This window comes from Balaenoptera physalus (genome assembly GCF_965194825.1).
Source record: "Balaenoptera physalus genome assembly, chromosome: 7".
Classification (NCBI taxonomy): domain Eukaryota; kingdom Metazoa; phylum Chordata; class Mammalia; order Artiodactyla; family Balaenopteridae; genus Balaenoptera; species Balaenoptera physalus.
This window is the reverse complement of record NC_138886.1, coordinates 84,879,506-84,904,617: the sequence shown is the minus strand read 5'-3', so window position 1 is coordinate 84,904,617 and position 25,112 is coordinate 84,879,506. Positions and strand designations below refer to the sequence as shown.

The 25,112-nt window shown below is 37.0% G+C and overlaps 1 long non-coding RNA gene across 3 annotated transcripts in view; it reads right to left on the bottom strand.

Moving 5' to 3' along the window:
* LOC309664514 overlaps positions 1–25,112 on the bottom strand; it is a 97,792-nt gene that overhangs the window by 54,042 nt on the left and 18,638 nt on the right. Inside the window, exon 4 of one of the 3 annotated variants that reach the window (XR_014265867.1) lies at positions 24,857–25,109. The exons of the other annotated variants lie outside the window; for them this stretch is intronic. This is a non-coding gene — a long non-coding RNA (uncharacterized lncRNA). Of the gene's footprint in view, positions 1–24,856; positions 25,110–25,112 lie in introns of those variants that run through there. 3 annotated transcript variants of the gene reach the window in all.

The window sequence follows — 25,112 nt, the reverse complement described above, 5'->3', positions numbered from 1 at the left end:
CACACGGGTTCAAGCCCTGGTCTGGGAAGATCCCACATGCCGCGGAGCATCTGGGCCCGTGAGCCACAACTACTGAGCCTGCGCGTCTGGAGCCTGTGCTCTGCAACAAGAGAGGCCACGATAGTGAGAGGCCCGTGCACCGCGATGAAGAGTGGCCCCCGCTTGCCACAACTAGAGAAAGCCCTCACACAGAAACGAAGACCCAACACAGCCAAAAATAGATAAATTAATTAATTAATTAAAAAAAAAGATTTTGGTGACATTTATGTCTTAAACTAGAAATTAATGGTAAATAAAGCAAAGTCCCTGTCCTCATGGAACTTATATTCCAGTGGGCAGATACATTTATTTCAAAATAAAATTTGAAAACACATGGCTCATATGTGAGAAATAATACTAATATCTAAAATAATATGCAGCATTTATATGATTCAGTTATATTGCCCAATGTCTAAATGGTTCTCTGATAATAAATTACATATTATTAAGAGATGTGCTACTGTTTTAAGAGCTTCACTTTGTTCAATGGGTTTCATATGTTTGTTCACATATATATTTGTTTCTCACTTTTATTGAACATGATTACAAAGTTGACACCCCACAAGAGGAAATAATGAAAGACAATAAGAATGATCTAATGTTAAATATACAAAGCATCAAAAGAATAAGAGGTTACTGCTAAGTGTGCTTGTGGCCAAATAATAATGGTTATAAAAATAATGATTTTGTAATTATTGGCTTGTTACATGAGAAATATAGCTAAAAATCCACCACAGTTCCGTGATTTAGGAAGTATAAATAACAACACAGCACTTTAGGACACTCTTTCATCATTTGCTTTACTCTCCTAATGTAAAAAGCATAGATTCACTTACAGTTCTTCTTTGAACATATGTATGTATTTCCACTGAATCATATATTAAGATGATATAATGATGTAAATACTTAAATCTTCATGAAGTGCATCTCTTTTCATTAACTGCCAAAGTACACATAATATATGCCAAAAGAACAAATTACAACGTAACTTTTTTAGATATGGTCAAAACACAGTTGGCACAAACTACCAAAAGAAATGTAGTCAAGTAGCAAGTGATATTTAATTTACAGCCTGAAATATTTACAGAAACTATCAAGCATTGATGATGAATGATAAGACCGTACTTACAAATAATTTCTGCTATAAATAACATGCATAGTTTTAGCCAGTATAAACACAATTCTAACAATTAGAATGAAAAAAAAAAGTCCTGAGATTACATCTGGTCCCCCAAAAAAGTCAACTTGATACCAAAAGAAAAAAAAAAAAAGTTTCTAAATGCTTAGAAAGCTTACCTAGAATGAAAACAAAAGTTTCAAATTAACCTTATATTTATGGAGCCCCATTTTGCTGTATGGATGATTTGTCATCTCTGGATTAGTGATAACTTCTAAAAGTTATGTTTTCCCCATAAATGGACAGGGTCAGGTAACTGAGAGTTTTATCCGGGAATCTATGTCCCCAGATGGTCCAGCATTTGATTGGAAGAAGCTTTCCTTGGATTTAATTTTCTGATAATCATGCATTGAAATGACTCATGGTGCTTTTGCCCATTTTATCCAGCCAGGTCTACCCAGAATCTCTATGTGTGTGTTACTTAACTTGCACCAACTCTGAGGAAGAGGGAAATTAAGCTGAAGTTTTTGTGCATTCTTAGAGTCAATGAGTTTCCACTTTCATGTCTTCAAGGAGGAGGGTGGTGCAGGGAGAGACAGGCAGTGAGAATGTGACAGACTATCCCAGCATAAAGGTGAGACCCCACAGGGTAACACCTGCCCAGTGAGAGTGAAAAAGAACTAAACTCCACCACACAGGAAGAGGACTGCATGGAAACTTGCTTACCCTATCCTTGAAGCTAAAAGGAAAGGAGAGAAGGGGAAATCTCTCCTGGGGGTTAGTACTCATTCAGTGGCCCTTACTAGGGTTTTGATACCAATTCTGAGTGCTTAGATAACCCAAAGAATCTTAAGTGGAGAAGTCAGCTTAAAGTAGCTGCAGACGGAATTATTAAGGAGAATAAAGAAGAAATTATATTTAAAGAGATAATGGATGAGATTTTTCAGAATTGCTGAAAGATACCAGTCTTCGGATCATGGCACTCAATGAAACCCAAGCAAACCTACGCTAGATGTACCACAGTGAAACTGAAGAATGTCAGAGATGAAAAGAATTTTTAAAAACAGCCAGAGAGAGAAGATAGATTACAGAGAAATGGCAAAAAGACCAATGGCTGACTTCTTGATATACATCCACCAGAAGCCAGAAGATAACACATTGAAAGAAAGAAAATAACAAGCAATCTGGAGCTCTAGTTCCAGCAAATATTCTTTTCAAATAATAATGGTAGAATCCAGGTGGTGAGTATATGGGTATTCACTATAACATTCTTTCAACTTTGCTATATGTTTGAAAATCTTCATAATAAAATATTGGAAAAATACTTTTCAAGTATGAGGTGCAATAAGGACATTTTCAGATAAACTGAAACATTGTAACGACTGTACTTTAGGCAAGAGTATTGTCAAAGATCAAAAGGATTTGATGTAAAAAAAAATGGTGAGCAGAGATACTATAGTAGTAAATAGACAAGTAAATCTTTAAAAGTCTCTGTCTAAAACAATGATAATACTCTGGTTTGTGGCAGAAAATATTCTAGAGATAAAATACAACTGCAATAGTGTATAAGGGGGAAGGAGAGTGAATAGAGTTTAAGCTTTCTGAGGTCTATTCTATCAGAGAACAATAAGAATACTGATTAACTTAAACTTTGATAAGCATATACCTTAAGTTAGCTTTCATAGCAACTTAAAGATAGAGAGGACATAAATTCCAAAAAACAGAATTAGAAAAATTTTAAAAACAAACATACATGTTGCTGCAAATGGAATTATTTCCTTCTTTTTTATAGCTTTTTATGTACCAGATGTTCTTTATCCATTTATATGTTTATGGACATTTAAGATGCATCCATGTCTTGGATATTAACATTGGGGTGCATGTATCTTTTTTTTTTTTTATAAATTTATTTATTTATTTATTTTTGGCTGCATTGGGTCTTCATTGCTACGCATGGGCTTTCTCTAGTTGCGGCGAGCAGGGACTACTCTTCATTGTGGCATGCAGGCTTCTCATTGCAGTGGCTTCTCTTGTTGCAGAGCATGGGCTCTACGCACGTGGGCTTCAGTAGTTGTGGCACACAGGCTCAGTAGTTGTGGCTCGTGGGCTCTAGAGTGCAGGCTCAGTAGTTGTGGCTCACGGGCTTAGTTGCTCTGTGGCATGTGGGATCTTCCCAGACCAGGGCTCAAACCCATGTCACCTGAATTGGCAGACAGATTCTTAACCACTGTGCCACCAGGGAAGTCCCTGCATGTATCTTTCAAATTATGGTTTTCTCCAGATATATGCCTAGGAGTGGGATTGCTGGATCATATGGTAGCTCTATTTTTAGTCTTTTAAGGAACCTCCATACTGTTCTCCATAGTGGCTGTATCAATTTACTTTCCCACCAACAGTGCAGGAGAGTTCCTTTTTCTCCACACCCTCTCCAGCATTTATTATTTGTAGACCTTTTGATGATGGCCATTTTGAACAGTGTGAGATGATACCTCATTGTAGTTTTGATTTGCATTTTTCTAGTAATTAGTGATGTCTAGCATATTTTCATGTGCCTTTTGGCCATCTGTATGTCTTCTTTGGAGAAATGTCTATTTAGATCTTCTGCCCATTTTTTGATTGGGTTGTTTGTTTTTTGGACCTAGAGATTATCATACTAAGTGAAGCAAGCCAGACAAAGACAAATATCATATGATAACGCTTATATGTGGAATCTAAAAAAAATGATACAAATAAACTTATACACAAAACAGAAATAGACCCACAGACATAGAAAACAAACTTATGGTTACTAAAGGGGAAAGGGACAGGGGGAGGGATAAATTAGGAGTTTGGGATTAATGTATACACACTACTATATGTAAAATAGATACCCAACAAGGACCTACTGTATAGCACAGAGAACTATACTCAATATTTTGTAATAACCTATAAAGGAAAAGAATCTGAAAAAGAATCTATATATATATGTATAACTGAAACACTTTGCTGTATACCTGAAACTAACACAACATTGTAAATCAACTATATTTCAATTAAAAAAACTAAAATTAAAAAATTAAAATAAAATAAATAAATTCAAAGGATGTCAAGAAAGAAGAATTTTTTTAAAAAAAAGGAAAGGAGGGAGGACTAGAAAAAAGTGAGACAAAAGTAAAGTCCATAATAAAGCTAAATGGACTAAATGAAAACAACCTGAGTTTTTAAAAAAAATTCAGAAGGCAGGTTATGCAGTTTGTAAGCGATACGCCTAAAATCAAAGGACATATAATGGTTGATAAACATGGGAAATACATATAGTAAGTACACATACAACAATCAAAAGCTAAAGTAGCTATATTAACATCAGACAAAATAGTCACTAAGGCAGTAAGATTTCTATTTCTCAGAGTAGAATGATGAATTGAACTTCCTTCACCAAACTTTGAAACTCCCAAGTCAACAGTAATGACTCTTCAGACATTGGTAACTTTGCTTTTTATCCTCAGTCTCTATAACCCTCTACCTTCATTTCCCTTTGACATAAGACATACCTGGAATCCTCACAAAATCTGGTCCCTCATTCTGAGTTCTCTGTCCCAGTTCTTCCACCTCTATTATAATAGCCTTACCCTCTGGCTTTCTGCCTTTCTCCAAACTTATTCCACTTCCCCCAACCCTCAAAACTCAACTTGTCCAGCAATTCCCTGGCAGTCCATTTGTTAGGACTCAGCTTTCACTGCCAGGGCCTAGGTTCAATCCCTGGTCAGGGAACTAAGATCCTGCAAGCCACACAGTGAGGTCAAAACAACAACAACTACAACTCGATTTTTCCATCTCAATCCTGGTGTTGAGGATTAGAGAGATCCAGATCCCTTCTTGACCTCTGAACCAATTGCAAAATTGGGTAAAACAGATGAGATGTTTCATCTTTAAAAGATAAAGCTGCCTTTCCCAAATTCTTATATTTAAGATCTTTTCTGAATACAGTGGCCAAAGACATTTGTAATGATTTTGTCACCATAGCTATACTTTGACAATGGCCAACAGTTAGTCTGTCTCACAAAGCATGTCACATGAGAGTGATTAGTGAGTAACCAAGCAATAGACTGGAATTCTCCTTCCAAGCATACTGACCTGAAACAAGCATAGGGCAGATTGTGACTTGTTAGGGAAAAAGTGAGGGAGGGGGCAGTGGCTAAAGGTGACAACAAGAAAGGGCCAAAGAGAACAAGAACAAAACAGAGTTTACTTACTTTTTAACCTGGATTGACACTGAAAATGTTAACATATTATTGGAATTGGACAGTAACCAAAACCTGTCAAGAGGAAAGGAGAAAATAAGTTGATCCCATAAAGTACAAATCCCTTTTTCTTTTTTCTAAAGGGTGGAGGGCAGAATTACTGATTAGTATTGAATTTCAATATTTTTTTTTTTCTCTAAAACACTTTTAGCCAAATGAGAAAGGCCTTGACTCATGTAGAAGACCAGGATCTAGGTGAAAAGAGCTTCTTTTCAGCCATAAGTATCAATATTAATTCACCTTCTAGCTGGAAAGAGAAGGTATAAACAAGAAAAAAGGCTAAACTAAAAGGAGAGATTTAAACACCTGCTCAAGAAGTACAAGAGATATCACAAGACCAAAAGTGAATGTCAAAAGAATTGTATCCCAAAGAAATGCTAAAAAAGATGGGCTGATAATATTACTATAGCATTCATTTCCATGCTGAAAGATAAGCAAAGGCAAAGAAAAGAGCCCCACATAAGCCTCTCTGAATAAGTACCTGGAAACACAGGGAGAGTCTGATAGAAAAAGAAAGAGCAAAATGTTGCATAAACAGACAGTTGCAGAATGGGGTGAGAGCTGTCGAGGAGGGGTTGCTGCCTCATTTGCTCAGCCCACCGCCCTGTTGCTAGGGGAGAGTAACACTGTGGGAGTGAGTCAGGCAAGACAGAAGAGAACAGGAGGCGCCCTATCTCTGCTAAGTCAGCTGTGGAGATAATGTAGCGCAGACATTGGAGACCTGCGGAATGGGAGCTGATGAGACAGGGAGGAAGAATGCATCCCAGCTCCCACTCTGCAGCCACATCAAAGATTTCAAGGATCAGCGAAAATGCCCAACCCATTACGCAAGCAATCCTGGATACCCAGAATCTAATCTGGTTGATGAGTTTATTCAGGCCAGTTTTTTGTGGACTTGGTACAAAAATGCTCAAATGACTTTTCACCAGGGAAGCAAAACAGAAAAAAACAATCTTCATACACCACCCTCATCAACATTCTACAATGGTAATAAAGCAATTCTATAACTCTGCTAATTCTTTAACATAAAATCATGATCGCCAAAGACCAAATCATAGTCTCAGACTCCTTTCTCTCTCTTTTTGAGCCTAGATAACCAGCCTATGCACTTATTTTCAATCCCAGAAATCAAAGGATAGGTACACTGCTCCCTCTACTGGCTTTGCAAGTGCAGTTAAAGATGAATTTAACCTCAGAACTCTCAGTCTTTTAGCAAGATTCCTTTCTCCAGTGACCAAGAAATAGAGGGATGATGCAAGTTTCTTTCTTTTTTTTTTTTAAACATTTTTATTGGAGTATAATTGCTTTACAATGGTGTGTTAGTTTCTGCTTTATAACAAAGTGAATCAGCTATACATATGCATATATCCCCATATCTCCTCCCTCTTGTGTCTCCCTCCCACCCTCCCTATCCCACCCCTCTAGGTGGTCACAAAGCACAGAGCTGATCCCCCTGTGCTATGTGGCTGCTTCCCACTAGCTATCTATTTTACATTTGGTAGTATATATAAGTCCATGCCACTCTCTCACTTCATACCAGCTTACCCTTCCCACTCCCCGTGTCCTCAAGTTCATTCCCTATGTCTGTGTCTTTATTCCTGTCCTGCCCCTAGGTTCTTCAGAACCTTTTGTGTTTTTTTTTAGATTCCATATATATGTGTTAGCATACAGTATTTGTTTTTCTCTTTGTGATTTACTTCACTCTGTATGACAGACTCTAGGTCCATCCTCCTCACTAGAAATAACTTAGTTTCGTTTCTTTTTATGGCTGAGTAATATTCCATTGTATATGTGTGCCACACCTTCTTTATCCATTCATCTGTCGATGGACACTTAGGTTGCTTAAAGTCAACCTCAACCAAAGATTTACAGAACCTTTACCAAACATCACATTAACAAGTTAATATAAACATGTATACTCTAATAAAGATGTTTAAAAAAATGTTCAAACCCTTAAAAATAAATTCTGTTCAGTTATTTTTGCTGATATTTGCTGGAACTATTGAAATTTTCTGATGTTGATGACCCTGGAGAGTCAAAGACTAGAAAACGAATTTAAGAAAGGAAAATAATAATACAGCCATTTCAGATGTTTCAAAGCAATGTTCCCGCATATTTCCTATTATCTCTCTTCTCAATACTTGCAAAACTTTTGCCACCCCATTCTTCCATCACTGAAATGTACAAACATATACAGTGTCCACCTTCAATTTTTTCTGAATTCCCAGAAAAGAGTTTAGATGTACAGATTTTTTTAAGTAAAAGTGAAAATCTTGCAGTGTCCCTGGTAATTGAAAACTAATAGGCATAATGGCAATGGTCTAAAGATGCCAGCAATTGAATTCCCCTTAGAGGATGGCTTAATGGCTATTTCCCCCTTATCGATTACATAGCAAGTAGTCCAAAGTTGATGTTTCAGAATGTATCGTCTCTCTTCCAAGGTTGCAGTTACACCCCTAACTGATGTTTTCAACCAAATTCACTTATTTGGTCATCTGGTAAATATTTACTGAGCACCTATAATGTGTTAGGCAATGTTCTAGGTGCTGCAGACTTAAGAGTAAACAAGTGACCTCATCCCCTGTTTCTCATTGAAAAGACAGAAGCCAGCTCAGTGAGTTCCCATTCGTTCTCCTTACCTTTCAATGAGTTTGTACACCTCCACATATACTTGGTCAAATTCTAACTCTGTGAAGTCTTCTTTGACCAGCCTGGGCCATGAGTCTCACAGCAACTCTGATTTTTCTGAAATGTCCTGTTATTAAGCCACTACACATTTCCTATATAGACATGTGTTGGTGTACAGCTGTATGCCAACAAATTAGATGTTATTCATGTCTGTTATTGCCTTGAATTATTATTTAAAGATTTCATTGCCATCTGACTTTTCACATATATCTGTGGTTTTTCCTCAACTAAATTAAAAGTTCTTTGAAGCAAGAAATACATGATCTGACATAGAATTATATAAGAAATCTTAAAAAGGATATAAAAATAAAATCATATTAACAACCCATCTGTTTTGAAAAGAATAATATTACATTAAATACAGTCCATCAGCAAAGTTATATATACTGTAAAAATTAAGCCGGTTATTCATAAAAATTAGATTTTTTTCATGTTAAGATGTTAATTTTAGGGGCTTCCCTGTGGTCCAGTGGTAAAGAATCCGACTTCAATGCAGGGGACGTGGGTTCAATCCCTGGTTGGGGAACTACGATCCCACATGCCATGAGGCAACTAAGCCCGTGCACCACAACTACTGAGCCTGCACGCCTCAACTAGAGAGACTGCGTGCCGCAAACTACAGAGCCCATGCGCTCTGGAGCCCACATGCCACAACTAGAGAGAGAAAATCCACACGCCACAACTAGAGAGAAGCCCACGTGCCACAACGAATAGCCCACATGCTGCAATGAAAGATCCTGCATGCCGCAACAAAGAACCCACGTGCTGCAACTAAGACCCAATGCAGCCAAAAAATAAAAAATAAATAAAAATTTTAAAAAGATGTTAATTGTAATTCTCAGGGCAATTTCTAAGAAAATAATTCATAAAACATAGTGAAAGAAACAACAGCAAGAGAATTTAAATGTCATACTAGAATATATCTATTTAACACAAGAAAAAAGGCAATAAAGAAATTAGAGGAATAAAAAGGATATAAGATATATAGAAAACAAATGACAGGCAAAATCCTAGCTTATCAGTAATTATATTAAATGCAAATGGACTAAACATTCTAATCAAAAGGCAGATATTGGCAGATTAGATTTTTTTAATGATCCAACTATATGGTGTCTATAAGAGACATTGTTTTGATTCAAAGACACAAATAGATGAAAAGTTTAAAAATGGAAAAATGATATAGCATGCAACCAGTAACCAAAAGAGAGTTGGAGTCCTATATTAATATCAGGTAAAACAGACTTTAGGAAGAAGATTTTATGATGATAAAAGAGTCAAAACATCAAGAAGACATAACAATTATAACATATTTGAATCTAATAACAGAGTCACAAAATACATGAAGCAAAAATTTACATAAATGAAGGAGAAATAGACAATTCCGCAATAATATTTGGAGTTTTCAGTAATCCATTTGCAATAATGGGTAGAACAATTAGGCAGAAGTTCAAAAAGGAAACAGAAGACTTAAAAAATATTGTAAACCAACTAGACCTAACAAATATTGATAGAACACTCCACCCAGCTACAGCACAATACACATTCTTTTTAAGCATGCATGGAACATTCTCCAGAATAGACTGTCTGTTAGGGGAAAAAAGGAAGCCTTAATAAGTTTAAAATTATTGAAATCATACAAAGTATGTTCCTTGACCATAATGGAATGAAATTAGAAATCAATAATAGAAGTAAATTTGGGATTTTCACAAACATGAGAAAATTAAACAACACACTTTTAATAACCAGTGTATCAAAGAAGAAATCACAAAGAAAATTAGAAGAAAGTTTGAGATGAATGAAAATTAAGACACAACATGCCAAATTTATGGAATGCAGACAAAGCAGTGCTTAGAGGAAAATTTAAAGCTTTAAATGTCTACATTTAAAAGGAAGATCTAAACTCAATAACCAAATCTTCCACCTTAGACTAGAAAAAAGAAGAGCAAACTAAAACCAAAGCAAAAATAAGAAAGGAAACAATAAAGATTAGAGTGGAAATAGATGAAATAGAAACTAGAAAAATAACAAAAGAAATACAAAATTGACATGTCTTTAGCTAGACTGTTCAATAAAAAAAAGAGAGAAGACTCAAATTACTAAAACCAGGAATGAAAGAGGGGACATCACTATCAGCCTTATAGAAATAAAAAGGATCATAAGAAAATACTATGAACAATTATATGCCAACAAATTAGATAACCTAGATGAAATGGAAAAGTTCCTAGAAAGACAGAAACTACCAATACTGACTCAAAAAGAAATACAAAATCTGAATACAGATTCTGCTATAAAATTAGTAATTGAAACATTTCCTATAAAGAAAAGACAAGACCCAAATAGCCTTACTAGTAAATTCTACCAAAGAGTTAAAGAGGAATTAACAATGCTTCTCAAATTCTTTCCCCCCCCAAAAAACAGTAAATATGAAACACTTTTAAATTATTCTATAAGGTGAGTATTACCCTGATACCAAAACCAAAGACATCATGAGAAGAAAACTACAGACCAATATACTTCATGAATATAGGCACAAAACCCCTCACCTGATACTAATAAACCAAACCCAGCCATTTATAAAAAGAATTATACACCACCACTAAGAGTGATTTACCTTAGGAATGCAAGATTGGTTCAACATATGAAAATCAACCAGTGTAGTACATCACATTAATAGAATGAAGAGCAAAAACTACATGATCATCTTGAAAGAGATTGACAAGATTGAACATCTTTTATGATAAAAACACTCAGAAAACTAATACAAGAAAGTGTCATCAATCTGATGAAGGTCCTCTACTAAAATCCCGCAGCTAACATCATACTTAATGAAGAAAGACTAAATACTTTCCCACCAAGATCAGGAACAAGACAAGAATGTCTGCTCTCATCACCTCTGGTCATCATTGTACTAGAGGCTCTAACAAGAGCAATTAAGCAAGGAAAAGAAATAAAAGCATCCAGATTGGAAAGAAAGTGAAATTATCTCTATTCACAGGTGACATGATCTTGTATATAGAAAATCCTAAAGAATCCAAACAAAAAAAATATTGGAACTAATAACTGAATCAGCAATGTTGCAGAATAGAAGATTAATATACAAAACTCAATTGTATTTCTATACACTATCAATGAACAATACAAAAATGAAATTTAAAGAACAATTCAATTTACAATAGCATAAAAGATAATAAAAATACTCAAGAATGAATTTAGTAAAAGAAGTGTAAGAATATACCCTGAAAACTACAAAGCATCATTTAAAAAACTTAAAGAACACCTACATTAATTGAAATACATCCTGCATTCATGAATCAGAAGACTTAATATCATAAGATGGCAATACTCCCCAAACTGATCTACAGGTTCAACATAATCACTTTCGTAATCCTAGCTACCTTGTTTTGCAGAAATTGATAAGCTGATGATCCTAAGACTCAAACGGAAATGCAAAGGACCCAGAACAGCCAAAATAACATTGAAAAAGAAAAAATGAGAGAACTCATGTTTTCCAATTTCAAAACTTACTACAGGGAATTCCCTGGTGGTCCAGTAGTTAGGACTCTGTGCTTCCACTGCAGGGGGCACGGTTCGATCCATGGTTGGGGAACTAAGATCCTGCAAGCCATGCAGCAAGGCCAAAAAAAAAAAAAACTTACTACAAAGATACAGTAATCAAAACAATGTGAGGGCTTCCATGGTGGCTCAGTGGCTGAGAATCCGCCTGCCAATGCAGGGAACATGGGTTCGAGCCCTGGTCCGGGAAGATCCCACATGCCCTGGAGCAACTAAGCCTGTGTGCCACAACTACTGAGCCTGCACTCTAGAACCCGTGAGCCACAACTACTGAAGCCCATGTGCCTAGATCCCATGCTCCGCAACAAGAGAAGCCACTGCAATGAGAAGCCCGCACACCGCAAAGAAGAGTAGCCCCTGCTCGCCACAACTAGAGAAAAGCCTGTGCACGGCAATGAAGACCCAACACCCCAAAAAATTAATTAATTAATTAATTAATTAATTAATTAAAAAGAAAACCAACAATATGAGATTGGCATAAAGCTAAACATATAGGGCTTCCCTGGTGGCGCAGTGGTTGAGAATCTGCCTGCTAACGCAGGGGACACGGGTTCGAGCCCTGGTCTGGGAGGATCCCACATGCCGCGGAGCAACTAGGCCCGTGAGCCACAACTACTGAGCCTGCGCGTCTGGAGCCTGTGCTCCGCAGCAAGAGAGGCCGCGATAGTGAGAGGCCCGCGCACCGCGATGAAGAGTGGCCCCCACTTGCCACAACTAGAGAAAGCCCTCGCACAGAAACGAAGACCCAACACACCCAAAAATAAATAAATAAATAAATTTAAAAAAAAAACAAACCTTTTAAAAAAAAAAAAAAGAGTAAATATTTATTGACTACTTACTTTTGCTCTAACAAAACAAAGTCCCAATCCAAAGGAGTTTACATTGTAGTGGCAGGAGACCCAACCACAAGCAACAAATAAGATAAGCCAATAAATAATATGCTCAGAAGAAAAATAAAGCAGAGGCATAGGACTGCAGGATGGGCATTGGCCTGGCCTTTTCCAGGCCTTAGTGAAAACGGTAATTGTTGTTTTCATATTTATCAAAAGCCTCAGCCTCTCACTCCTTTGGGGACAGATGTGGATGCACTGAGATGGCTGATCCACAATATCTGCTTCTGCCAACCAACCCTCAATGGGAAGAGTAATAATTAAACAAGACAGGTAATCCTTGTAAAGTGCTTAATGCAGAGTCTGATACAAAAAACATAGTAAATAAGGAGCAGCTGGAGAAAATGGGAAGGAGTGGGGAGCCACCATTGGCAAAGGCCATCTCATTTGCTTTAATTTTAGTTTAATCTCCACATTACTTACACTTTCTTCAGGCAGTCCATAGCTTTATGAACAATTGACCCTTGGAACTGAGAAGCTGGTCCAGATAAAGACCTTAGTTGAAAGTGCCATGGTAAATAAAATGGCATGGTTTAGAGCGGAATGCAGGCGGAACTTGACAGTACCTGCTGTCTCTCAGGGAGCTGGGGCTCCTCTTAGTCCACAGGAACTCGCTCATCTCCTGACATACAGGCAAACCTGGAATTGAGGGAGGTGATACCCCACAGGGCAACCTTGATCACGGAGCCAGGAGCCAATAGATAAACTACTGTACTTTTTTACTTAAGGCAGAAGAATCTGAGGTGCATTCTACACTTTCTCAGAGGCTTTTCCAGCAGATGGAGCCTCAGTCACTCACAGCAGTGACCAGCTCAATGACATATTCGTGTCTTTCTGTCTTTTCCTGTTCAATCTCCTGGTCCCAACCCAACTCCTGCTCATTGGAATTACTTCCCAAAATAACTATCTTCACAAGGTCCTCATATCAGAAAGAACCCAGGCTAAGACAGTCACACTATCTGTGCTTTGGTCTTTCCTTTTAGATTCTATCTCCCAATATTATATATTCCACATATATATGAAATTATCTATAGTCTCTTCTCTTTTTCATAGCTCCTTCAAGTTAGGAAGTTTCAGTCATCAGGTAACTCCACAGTTTCCCTACCAAAGATCTCTCAGATTGTTCTTTCAGTATATATTGGGCTAAGTTGATCATTACTGTTTCTGTATATGCAAACAAAACCCAGGAATCACATCAGTTGTTACAAAAATCCTCTTTGATCCACAGTGTTTACATTGCCTCCTCTATAGCTGGTGGAGACAAGATCTTAAATATTTCCAAGTTGAAAAACTATCATTTGGAGGATTGCAATGAACTTCTGTATTTTAGGGAGCAGACTGTCCTTTAATTTTGGAGGCAACACTTTGATGACTCTTTTAGTGATGCTAATACACCTACCATTACCCCTCCCCATCATGTATATGAAAATGCTTTAGGCTGAGACATTACCTATTCTGTTTGGGCATATAGATTGAGTATAACTAGCAGAATTATTGACCTGCAATATTAGATTTTTCCCCCTAAATCTAGATTAAGTTGTCTTATAACTAAATGTTTTTATTTTCCCTTAGAAAGAAGAAGAAAGATAGCAGCCTGGAAAAGGAGCAAGATGGCACGGAGTGAGCAGCAGAAGTGGAGCACTGTCCCAGAGCCAGAGACCAGATTTGCTTGGCTAGAATGGGAGGATTTGGACAACAGTTTCCTTAATGGTTCCCTAAAATTACATGAGAAGGAAACCCTAATAAAATACTGAACTCTTTGATGGCAGTAGAATAGAGACTTAGACTATTGTCATTTGGGTATTAATAATCTCTGAAGACTGGAGAAGATGGGAACATCTTAATTACCCATGGTTCCCAATACTCCTGTACATATTTCTCCCTAACCCCCTCCCTTTTAAAAAATTCAATCTATTTAAACCAAAAACAAAAAGACAAACACAAAAAGTGCACCATTTCTCCCACCCCCACCCCTTGGCTTTGGCAACCACAAATCTGTGCTCTCTAACTATGAGCTTATTTATATATACATATCATATATATATATATATATATATATATATATATATACACACACACACACACACACACACACACACACACATTTTTAAAGGACTCCACATATAAGAGAGATCATATAGTATTTATCTTTCTTCTCTGACTTACTTCACTTAGCATAATGCCCTTGAGGTCTATCCCATCCATAGAGTTGTCATTTAAGTACTTATGACTGCTTTTGTACTACAATGGCCAGGGTCTTTTTTGCAACAGAGACCGTATGGCGCACTAAGCCTAAAATAAAATCTTTACTATCTGGTCCTTTAAAGTGAAAGTTTGCTGACCTCTGTTCTAGATCTAAATAGTTTAGAAGAAATATAGGGGACAAAGGAACATGTTAAGCAACACTATGGAGATGCAATCAGCAAATTCAAAATGTGGAAAATTCTGTAAGATTAACAACTTAATTTCTTAAACATCATTATTTTTCTTATGACAATTAAAATTTATTTGTAAGTAGAAATGATTTACTATTAAAATATTTCAAAATGGAATATATTTTATGGATTTAAATATGAAATTAAGGGGGCTTCCCTGGTGGCGCAGTGGTAGAGAATCTGCCTGCCATTGCAGGGGTCATGGGTTCGAGCCCTGGTCTGGGAAGATCCCACATGCCGCGGAGCAACTGAGCCCGTGTGCCACAATTACTGAGCCTGCGCGTCTGGAGCCTGTGCTCCGCAACAAGAGAGGCCGCGATAGTGAGAGGCCTGCACACCGCAATGAAGAGTGGCCCCCGCTCGCCACAACTGGAGAAAGCCCTTGCACAGAAACGAAGACGACCCAACATAGCAATCAATCAATCAATCTTCAAAAAAAAAAAAAAAAAAAAGCTAAACATATAGATCAATGGGATAAATAGACTCATACATCTACGGCCTGGTTTATATACCAGAAATAAATCCATATATCTATAGCCATTTGATTTTCAACAAGAATGCCAAGGCCATTCATTAGGGAAAGAATAGTCCCTTCAACAATGATCCTGGACCACCAGATATCCATGGGCAAAAGAATAAAGTTGGACCCCTACCACACAAAATACACAGAAATCAACTAAAAGCAGATCAATGTCCTAAAGAGCTAAAACCATAAATCTCTTAGAAGAAAATCTTCCAAGAGGGGAACTCTTCATGACCTCAGATTTGACAATGCATTCTCAGATATGACACCAAAAGCATGAGCAACAAAAGAAAAAGTAGATAAGTTGGACTTCATCAAAATTAAAAGCATTTGTGCATAAAGGACATTATTAAGAAAGTAAAAGACAACCTGCAGAATGGGAGAAAAAAGTATATATATACACATCAGATAAAGGTTTAGTATGTGGAATAAATGAACTCCTACAACTCAACAGTAAAACAACAAACAACCCAATTATAAATGGGCAAAGGACTTGAATAAACAGATTCCTAAAGAAGCCATATGGCCAAAAGGCACATAAGAAAATGTCAACATCATTAGGCATCAGGGAAATGCAAACTGAAAGCACAAAGAGATACCACTTCACATGCACTAGGATCACTATAATCAAAAAGATAGATAATAAGAAGTGTTGGCAAGGATGTGGAGAAATTTGAACTGTCATACATTGCTGGAGGGAATATAACATGGTGTAGCCATTTTGAAAAACAATTTGGCAGTTCCTCAAAAATAAAACACAGGGTTGCCATATGACCCAGGATTTCCACTCCTAGGTATAAACTTAAGAGAAATCAAAATATATTTCCACACTAAAACTTGTACACAGATGTTCATAGCAGCACTATTCATAGTAACCAAAAAGTAGAAGCAATCCAGTTGTCCTCAACAGATAAATGAATCAACAAAATGTGTACACTATTCATACAATGGAATATTTTTCAGTCATTAAAAGAAATGTAGTATTGATATAGACTACAACATGGATGAAAACATTATGCTAAGTGAAAGAAACCAGACATGAAAGATCATATATTGTTCTTTTTAAAGATATTTTGGCTGTCCTGGGTCCCTTGCATTTCCATGACTCTTAGGATCATCAGCTCGGCCATTTCCACAAATAGAATAGATTTCATAGAAATGAAATCTATTTTGCAAATAGGCAAATCTGTAGAGATAGAAAGTAGATTAGTGGTTGTCAGGGGCTCAATGAGTTATCAGGGGGAAGAGAAAATGACCACTAATGGGTGCAGGATTTCCTTTTGGGGTGATGAAAATGTTCTAAAATTAGCTACTGGTAACGGTTGCAGAACTCCGTAAATCTGCTTAAAACAACTGAATTGCAGACGTTAAAATAGTTAATTTTATGGTATATGGATGTATGGTACATTTCAATAAAGCCGTCATTTAAAAAAATCCAGTCCATCCTAGAAAATTGGGATGGCATAGTTATTATATTCATTTTTCTTTCTAGCCCTCACAATTTATAGCAAGATGCCTTGTACATAGAAGTGCCAAAAATACATACATGTATGAATGCATATTATTTTGCATTGTTCACAAAATGCTCCAAATATTAGTTGGAGTTTCTCAAGTGATTCAAACTCCTTGAGGCAAAGCCCATGTCTTAAATTTCATGAACATTCACCACTATTAGACCTTGCATAATGATTACACTTAGCCTGGAAATAGTTACAGTGGGTAAAAATGCTCAGCATCTTAATCCACCTGTAACTCATGATTGTTCAGGAGGCCATGCTGTCATGGGAGGACTCTGAAGTCAGACTATCTAGGTTTAAATCCAACTTCTATGACTTAATAATGGTATGATCTTGGATGAATAACTTAACCTCTGTGAGCCTTATTTTCCTCATCTGTAAGGACAGGATTAATGATAATATTGATAGTAACCACCTTCCAGGGCTGTGTGAGGCTTAAATGAGGCAAGGGGTGTAAAGCACTAATATGGCCTTATTATTCATTCATAGAGTTGCTCGACATTCACTGGGCACTGATTTTAATGCTCTGCCCTCAGAAGACAGAAGTAGGAGAAGACAAATCAATGCAGTGAAGTGCTCTCGCTTGGAAAGACATCCAAAGAACACAAGAGTGATTCCCAAGGGGTGAGAGACTCTGTGTGTATGTGGATGGTCAGAGGCACAGGGTATCAAGAAAAGTTTTATGGAAGAAGTACCACTCGAACAGAGCATTTATTTAACTTTAAAAAAAGTATTCATTCCCCAGGTTGAGAGAAACAGGGAAATAGGACATTCCAAATGGATGGAGTGATAAAAGGAAATCATCATTTATTCAGGGGGCTGTGATTAACTCAACACAAGAACAGATCCAAGGTGAGGGCAGTCACAGAAAAGGCTAGGGAAGCAGGAGCCAGATCGTAGAAGTCATTGTTTTCCCCCTCACTAGGGCAGACTGTATTTCCTGGCAAGCGGGAATCACCCCTCCCCCACTCCAGCAGAGTCATTTTCTTTGGTTGGTTTTCTTTCCAAAGGTCATAGAGCAAAACAGAGGAAAGACTGAACCTTTGAGACAGCTTGAGTATTTCCAGAGTGTTCTGGTAATGTCAATGCTGACAAAGCCAGTCATTCGTTGGCTGATCATCACTGAGCACCCAGAGGCTGCAGGACAATTATCAGGAGTGACAATTTTCCTTGATAAATGCATCTGTACTTTGCACAATTCCCAGTTTCCCTTGCATGCTCCCAGCATGCACTACTCCCACATTGGGCACCAGAGGTTGAAACTAGATGGCAGCTCCCAGAGGAGTGCCTTCAATTACCCACAACAAGCATCTGGGCATAAGCCCCCATCATAGGTGATTATGGCCACAGGTTAATCCAGCAGTTCCTCCTAATTAATAGCTTGGAGTATTGAAGAAGCCAGAAGTGACCACAACTCTCCAAGTTTTTGGAAAAGCCCAGCTGGCTGAGTGTCAGCTTTCCGTTAGACCAAACCTTGGTGTGTTGTTTAACCACATCACCCTTTCCTGGAATCTGGCCCTTTGGCTGACACTGCTCTGTGGAGACAGAGTGTCCCTTCTGTGGTTCAGAAATACCATGTAGGCTTTTCTTCTGCCTCAGCATTCCCATTTCTCATTCTTTCGACTTCTTCCAATCTGTTCTTCGCTTCTCTTGGAAATATGCTCAGTCTTTCCTCACTCATTTTTTCAGTTTATTTTCTTCAGACTTGTTTTATTTTTTTCTTTTCCTTCAAAAGACCTGATGTCCCTTTCTTTTCCTGCTCCTTGATTTCTCCATTTCTCTCTCTTTCCCTCTGCCCTCCTCCCTCCTTCTCTCACTTCCTGTCTTTCTATTTTTTTCTAAACTGACCTCAGATGAAAACAATAGATTACTCATATTGTATATTTCATAACACTCTCAGCAGGTTCCATGCATGGCCCTCTTTTATTTGGTTCATGTTTTTTCTAATTTCTTGTTTTTAATAATGTAACAAGCACCAATGAATCTAACAACTATTGAAACAAAAAGGGGGATCTCACAATATCCTACAGCAAAACATTTGGTAGCCTTCTATCCTAAGCCCTGGCTCCCCAACCCAGGGTATCCACAATGCCGAATCCTGGCCATCATTCCTTCCTTTATTTTAATACAGTTTTATTGTTTCTACATGTAGTTCTAAAAAATGTCTTACTCTAGTTTTTTAAGTTTATGAAAGGTATGGTGCTGTTATCTACTTCTTTCTTTGTTTTAGCCTTACTTTATAGATTTCTTTTTTACTTTTTATTTTGAAATAAGTTCAAAGTTACAAAAAAGTTTCAAGGATAGTACATAAACCCCCACAGAGCCTTACTGATATATATTATTTATATTTTATTTATGTATTTGTTTGTTTGTAGAGAGAGAGTTATTATTCTCCAACTCATTTGAAAATAAGTTGCATATGTCTTGCTTCTTTAGTCCCTAACACAGGGGTCCCCAACCCCTGGACCATGGACCAATACCAGTCTGTGGCCTGTTAGGAGCCGGGTTGCACAGCAGGAGGTGAGTGGCAGGCAAGTGAACAAAGCTTCATCTGTATTTACAGCCGCTCCCCATTACTCGCATTACCGCCTGAGCTCCACCTCCTGTCAGATCAGCAGCGGCATTAGATTCTCATAGGAGTGCGAACCCTACTGTGAACTGTGCATGCAAGGGATCTAGGTTGCGTGCTCCTTATGAGAATCTAATGCCTGATGATCTGAGGTGGAGCTGAGGCAGTAATGCTAGCACTGGGGAGTGGCTGCAAATACAGATTATCATTAGCAGAGAGGTTTGACTTCACAGAGACCATAATAAATCAATTGCTTGCAGACATATTAAAACACTATCAGTGAGTGGCAAGTGAAAAGAAGCTCAGGGCTCCCACTGATTCTGCATTATGGTGAGTTGTATAATTATTTCATTATATATTACAATGTAATAATAATAGAAATAAAGTGCACAATAAATGTAATGTGCTTGAATCATCCTGAAACCATCTTCCCCCACACACCCCTTCCTGATCCATGGAAAAATTGTCTTCCACGAAACCGGTCTCTTGTGCCAAAAAGGTTGGGGATCGCTGCCCTAACACATCAGTGTGTATTTCCTAAGAATAAGGAAAATCTCTTACATAACCACAAATGAGGAAATTTAACATTGATACTGTGCTTATATCTTAGCAACAGTCCATTTTTAACTATCCCAATACAGTAAGTCCCCCACATATGAACCTTCAAGTTGCAAACTTTCAAAGATGTCAATGTGCATTTTCATGTCCAATCATGTAACTTAGTTCAAGCGTCTGGCATTATCTGTAAAAGTTGGGTACGTAGGCTAACTTTATTGGACTTATGAGCAAATTGGACTTGCAAACACACTCTCAGAACGGAACTCGATCATATGTAGGGGACTTACTATAACAGCATTTACAGCAATTTTTTCAAGTACAAAAATCTGTTTCAGATTTGCACATGGCATTCAGTTGTGTGTCTCTAGTCTTCTTTAATCTCAAACATTTCCTCCACCATTCTTTACTCTTCATGACATTTAATATTTGTCTGGTATCTTGTTAACATCACTCAATTTGGGTTCTCCTGATGTTTCCTTTCTATTGCATTCAGGATACACTTTTTTGGCAGGAATACCACAGAAGTGATGCTATGTGCTATGTTCTCAGTAAATCACATCCAGAGGCCCCTCATTAGTGACTTTAGCTTTGATCCCTTGATTATGGTGCTACCCTGTTTCTCTAGATGATATATTTGCATATATTTTTTTGAAAATTACTATTTCACTTAATATCACACTGTTAAGACTCACCCACATTGATGCATGTCACTTTTCTCTCTTTCTCTCCCACACCCACCCACAGACACACACACCAACCTACACACACACACACATACACACACATTTGCTTATCTTCTTTCTTCCTGTCTTCAATTTTCCAGCCACATTCTTACTCAAAATCAATTTGGAAGTATACAACTCTTAGCTGAAGTATGTACCATCTCTTGTTCAATTACTACAGACTAAATCTCCAAAGATTGGTGTATAACGTGCCAAAGATATGTGCTGTTATGAAGATAGGTGGCTTAGCAAAGAAGCAGATACCAAAGAGATCATAAAGGGACCCTTCACCTTTTACTCACCCACCCAACTAACCTGTAGACGTTTATTAACTGAGTAACTATTATGTTCCCAGCACCAGGCTTGACTAGAAGGGGGCATATAAAGTACAAAACCACAAAGGGCTTAGAAGCCCAATATACACACACACACCCCACCAGCAGTTCACCGTGGACACCTCTCTCACGCTTCAAGGCTCAGCTCAAAAGTCACCTTCTCCATAAAGCTACCCATCCCTGCACCAACCCTAAGTACCTAACTGAGAACCTACTACTTGCCAAGCACAGTATTACATGCTTTCCTCACAGCAGTTCAAGAAGGCTCTGCCTTCTTATTTCAGCTCTCCTAATACAAACTATGTCCTTTCCGTGGTCTATTTAGTGCCACATTTTTCACAACTTTGTGCTTTTTATTGATGATTTCACTGTTTAAAATGACCCCCAAGCGTAGTGCTGAAGTGCTGTCCAGTATTCCTAAGTGCAAGAAGGCTGTGATGTGCCTTACTGAGAAGGTATGTGTATCAGATAAGCTTCCTTCAGGCATGAGTTTTAGTGCTGTTGGCTGTGAGTTCAATGTTAATAAGTCAACTATTTATTAAATAAAGTCTCCTTAAACAAAAACATATATAAAACAAGTTTATGTATTGACCAATTTACAGAAATGTTGTGACCAGAGACTGTTAGGACCCTAATTCTGTATTTTCCCTAAGAGTAATGCTTTAGTGTCGGTAATTCAGTGTTCCTGGTGACTGTAGAAAATAATAATACTGTGAGTAATAAGAATCAACTGTAGTAGGTGACAAATATATGATGAAAAGATGAAGGAAAGAAGCCATCTGTTGGAAAAATGACATTAACAGATGAAAAGTTGCTTCATGAACCCACATGAAGCCAAATATACATAAATAGATTTTATATTAATATGATAAAGAAGTGCCAGAAAGTAGATTATCCTATAATAAGGAGAACATGCAAAGGGGAAGGGGTAATACATGTACATTTCCTACTCAATGGGAAGAAAATGTTCTGTGACAATTTCTTTCCAAAAGAATGAATATTTATTATGCAAATTCAAGCACATCTGGCTGCCGTGAATTTAACACTCCATAATTAATAACTTTCTGTATCTCACTGAGCACATTAAAAATCTGTATGTTTTACATTTGCAAAAATATAATAGCACCACATTTTTTAACCACAAGGGTTTTCAAGGGCCCACTGTAACTCTTTTCCAAAATTTTATTAATACTTTTTCCTTACTAAAGAACACAATGTGATTATCTCCATTTTAAAAAAATGCACTAGAATATTTATCTTTGACCTCTTCATAAAGCAAGGAGAAGAGAGCTTTCAATTGACTTTGTAAAGCACATTCTACACTGTTGCATGATGGGAGAGGACCTGACCTGACAGTTCCTTATCCACATGATTGTGGTAAAAGTAGACATAACATTATGGCTCAAACAGAACAAAGATGAGCTTACAAAGTACATGGTTTAAATAATTCCAGAGCTTTGGAACACAGATCTCTTTTTTCAAGACACGAATCTCATGTAACCATAATCATGATTGGCGGTGGGGAAGTTTAAAAACAGTGTCCCCCAAACCCTCCAGACTTAGTTATACCACAGCTAAATCAGGTGATTCCAACACATGATTCACATCCCACAAAAAATGAAATGTTTACAAAAACAAGGCTCCCAAAGGATGAAGTAGCCTTTTCTCAAAATCCATTCAAAATTTTAAGCCAATCTTTCTCTGTTTTGCTTGCCATAACTACCAGGTCTCCTCTTCTAAAATAAAAGGTTCATACAAACACACACACAATTTTCACATCTAAGTTTTAGCATTCTGACATATTTTAAAAGCAACTTTGCCTTAGCAGATACAGGTCACAAGTCAAGACTATTACTGTAGTGATTTGTATAAACATATATATTTTTATTATGGAAATTTTTAACCATACACAAAATGGTAGAAGAAATAGTACAGCAAACTCCCATACACCAATCACAGAGCTTCAGAAATTATTAGAGATATTAGAGATATTTTTAAATGCAAAGAAAAAATTACACAGCATCATACCTTTTCCTGCCTACAACTACAGAAACAATAATATGACCACCAACACTGAATGCGTTACAGAATATGAGGTGTTTTACCTGCAAACACATTAAATTTTGACCCTGAAATGCCCAGGGGAGTAGCTGCATAGAGCAATTTTCCTAAATCCCTTGTATAATAAAATTGATGCTAAAAATTCACGTTGACTATAACATCTGATTTTTTAAAATATTTTTATTGTTATAAAGTTATGCATTTTTATTTTGTAAAGTTTGCAAACACAGTCACACAAATTTGCATATGGGTGGGTATTTTATGGTATTATGAAATAACTGTTCATTTTTTTTGGTGAGATAACAGTATTATGTTTAAGTAAGAGTATTATTTTTAGGAGATGCATTAATGAAGTAATTGAAGGAGAAATGTTATAATGTCTGCAACTTGCTTTTCAAATGATTCAGCAAAAACTATACGTGTGTGTGTGTGTGTGTATGTAGATCCAGGGTTGGCAAAATATTTCTGTAAAGGGCCAGACAGTAACAGTTTTAGGCTTTATAGACCAAAAGACAAAATCCAGGATATTTTGTAGATAACTGTATAACTAGTTATAATGTTGCTGCTTAAAAATGTAAAAACCCTTCTTTAATTTATCAGTGTTGTACAAAGACAGGTGATAAGCAAGATTTGGCCTTGGCCTTAGTTTGCCAACTCTAAATGTAGATAGACAGATACATAGATACATATAGATAGACAGGGTAAATATGAGAAAACTAACAACTGAGTCTAAGTACAGGGCACGTGGATGTTCATTGTATTAGTCTTTCAAATTTTCTGAATGTTTGAAGAACTTCATAATAAAAAGTTGGGGAAAATACAAATACATAAAAACACAATGAAAGTAAATATCATCCACAATACAAGTACCTAGATAGAGATTAACATCTGGTAAAGTAGATTTTATTTTTAGTTCTTGGAAGGTGTGTTTTTTCCTATAATGAGATCCTACTCCGTATAAAGTTTTATAGCCCGCCATTTTCATTCACCATTTATTCATAAGCATTTTCACATGTCATCATCATATAATGGACATATATATTCCACTGAACAAATGTTTTAAGATGTCTTAACTACTTCCTAATCATTGAACATTCAATGTGTTTCCAGTTCTTCACCCACAAAAATAAGAATTTTTTAGCTTTTCTTCCATTTTCTATTTTTTACTTTGAAAACTTTTAAAGCTCTGGAAAAGTTACAAAAGCAATACCATGAACACCATACACCTTCCACCTAGGTTCACCAATTGCTAACAGTTTAACACATTTGTTTTATCTCCCCTCTGTATATTTATTATTTTTATTGTTATTTTGAGAATCTTGAGTATATTACTCTTAAATTTCTTACTAAAATATTTGAAGACCACTGAAAAGCTGATTTCCTCAGGGTTTCCAGTTTTCACAGTAAATGTCCTCTGAGACCTAACTGATCTTGAGTGGCAGAAAAAAGGCTCAGAAATGTACATATATATTAACAAACCTAGTAGCTATTTTTAAGGACAAACTCAAATTAAAATGTTCACCTTGCCAACAAAAAGTTACATCATGTATTATTAGGAGTTAGATCTCTAATGCTTTACTTACTCTGTAAAGAGACACAGCCCCAAACACATTTTTCCAAAACGAGAATGTGACGTGTTAGTGTCATATTACACCTCTGTTGTAATTTAATTTTCTCTTTATACAGATTTTTGCTCTGTCTCCATCCTCGTCCAGCTTTGTGGGAAAACTCACCAAAGCTGCTTTGAATGTTTTTCTTTGACTCCACTGCCACCTAGTGTGGAGAAAAAAGAATTCTGGGCTCTG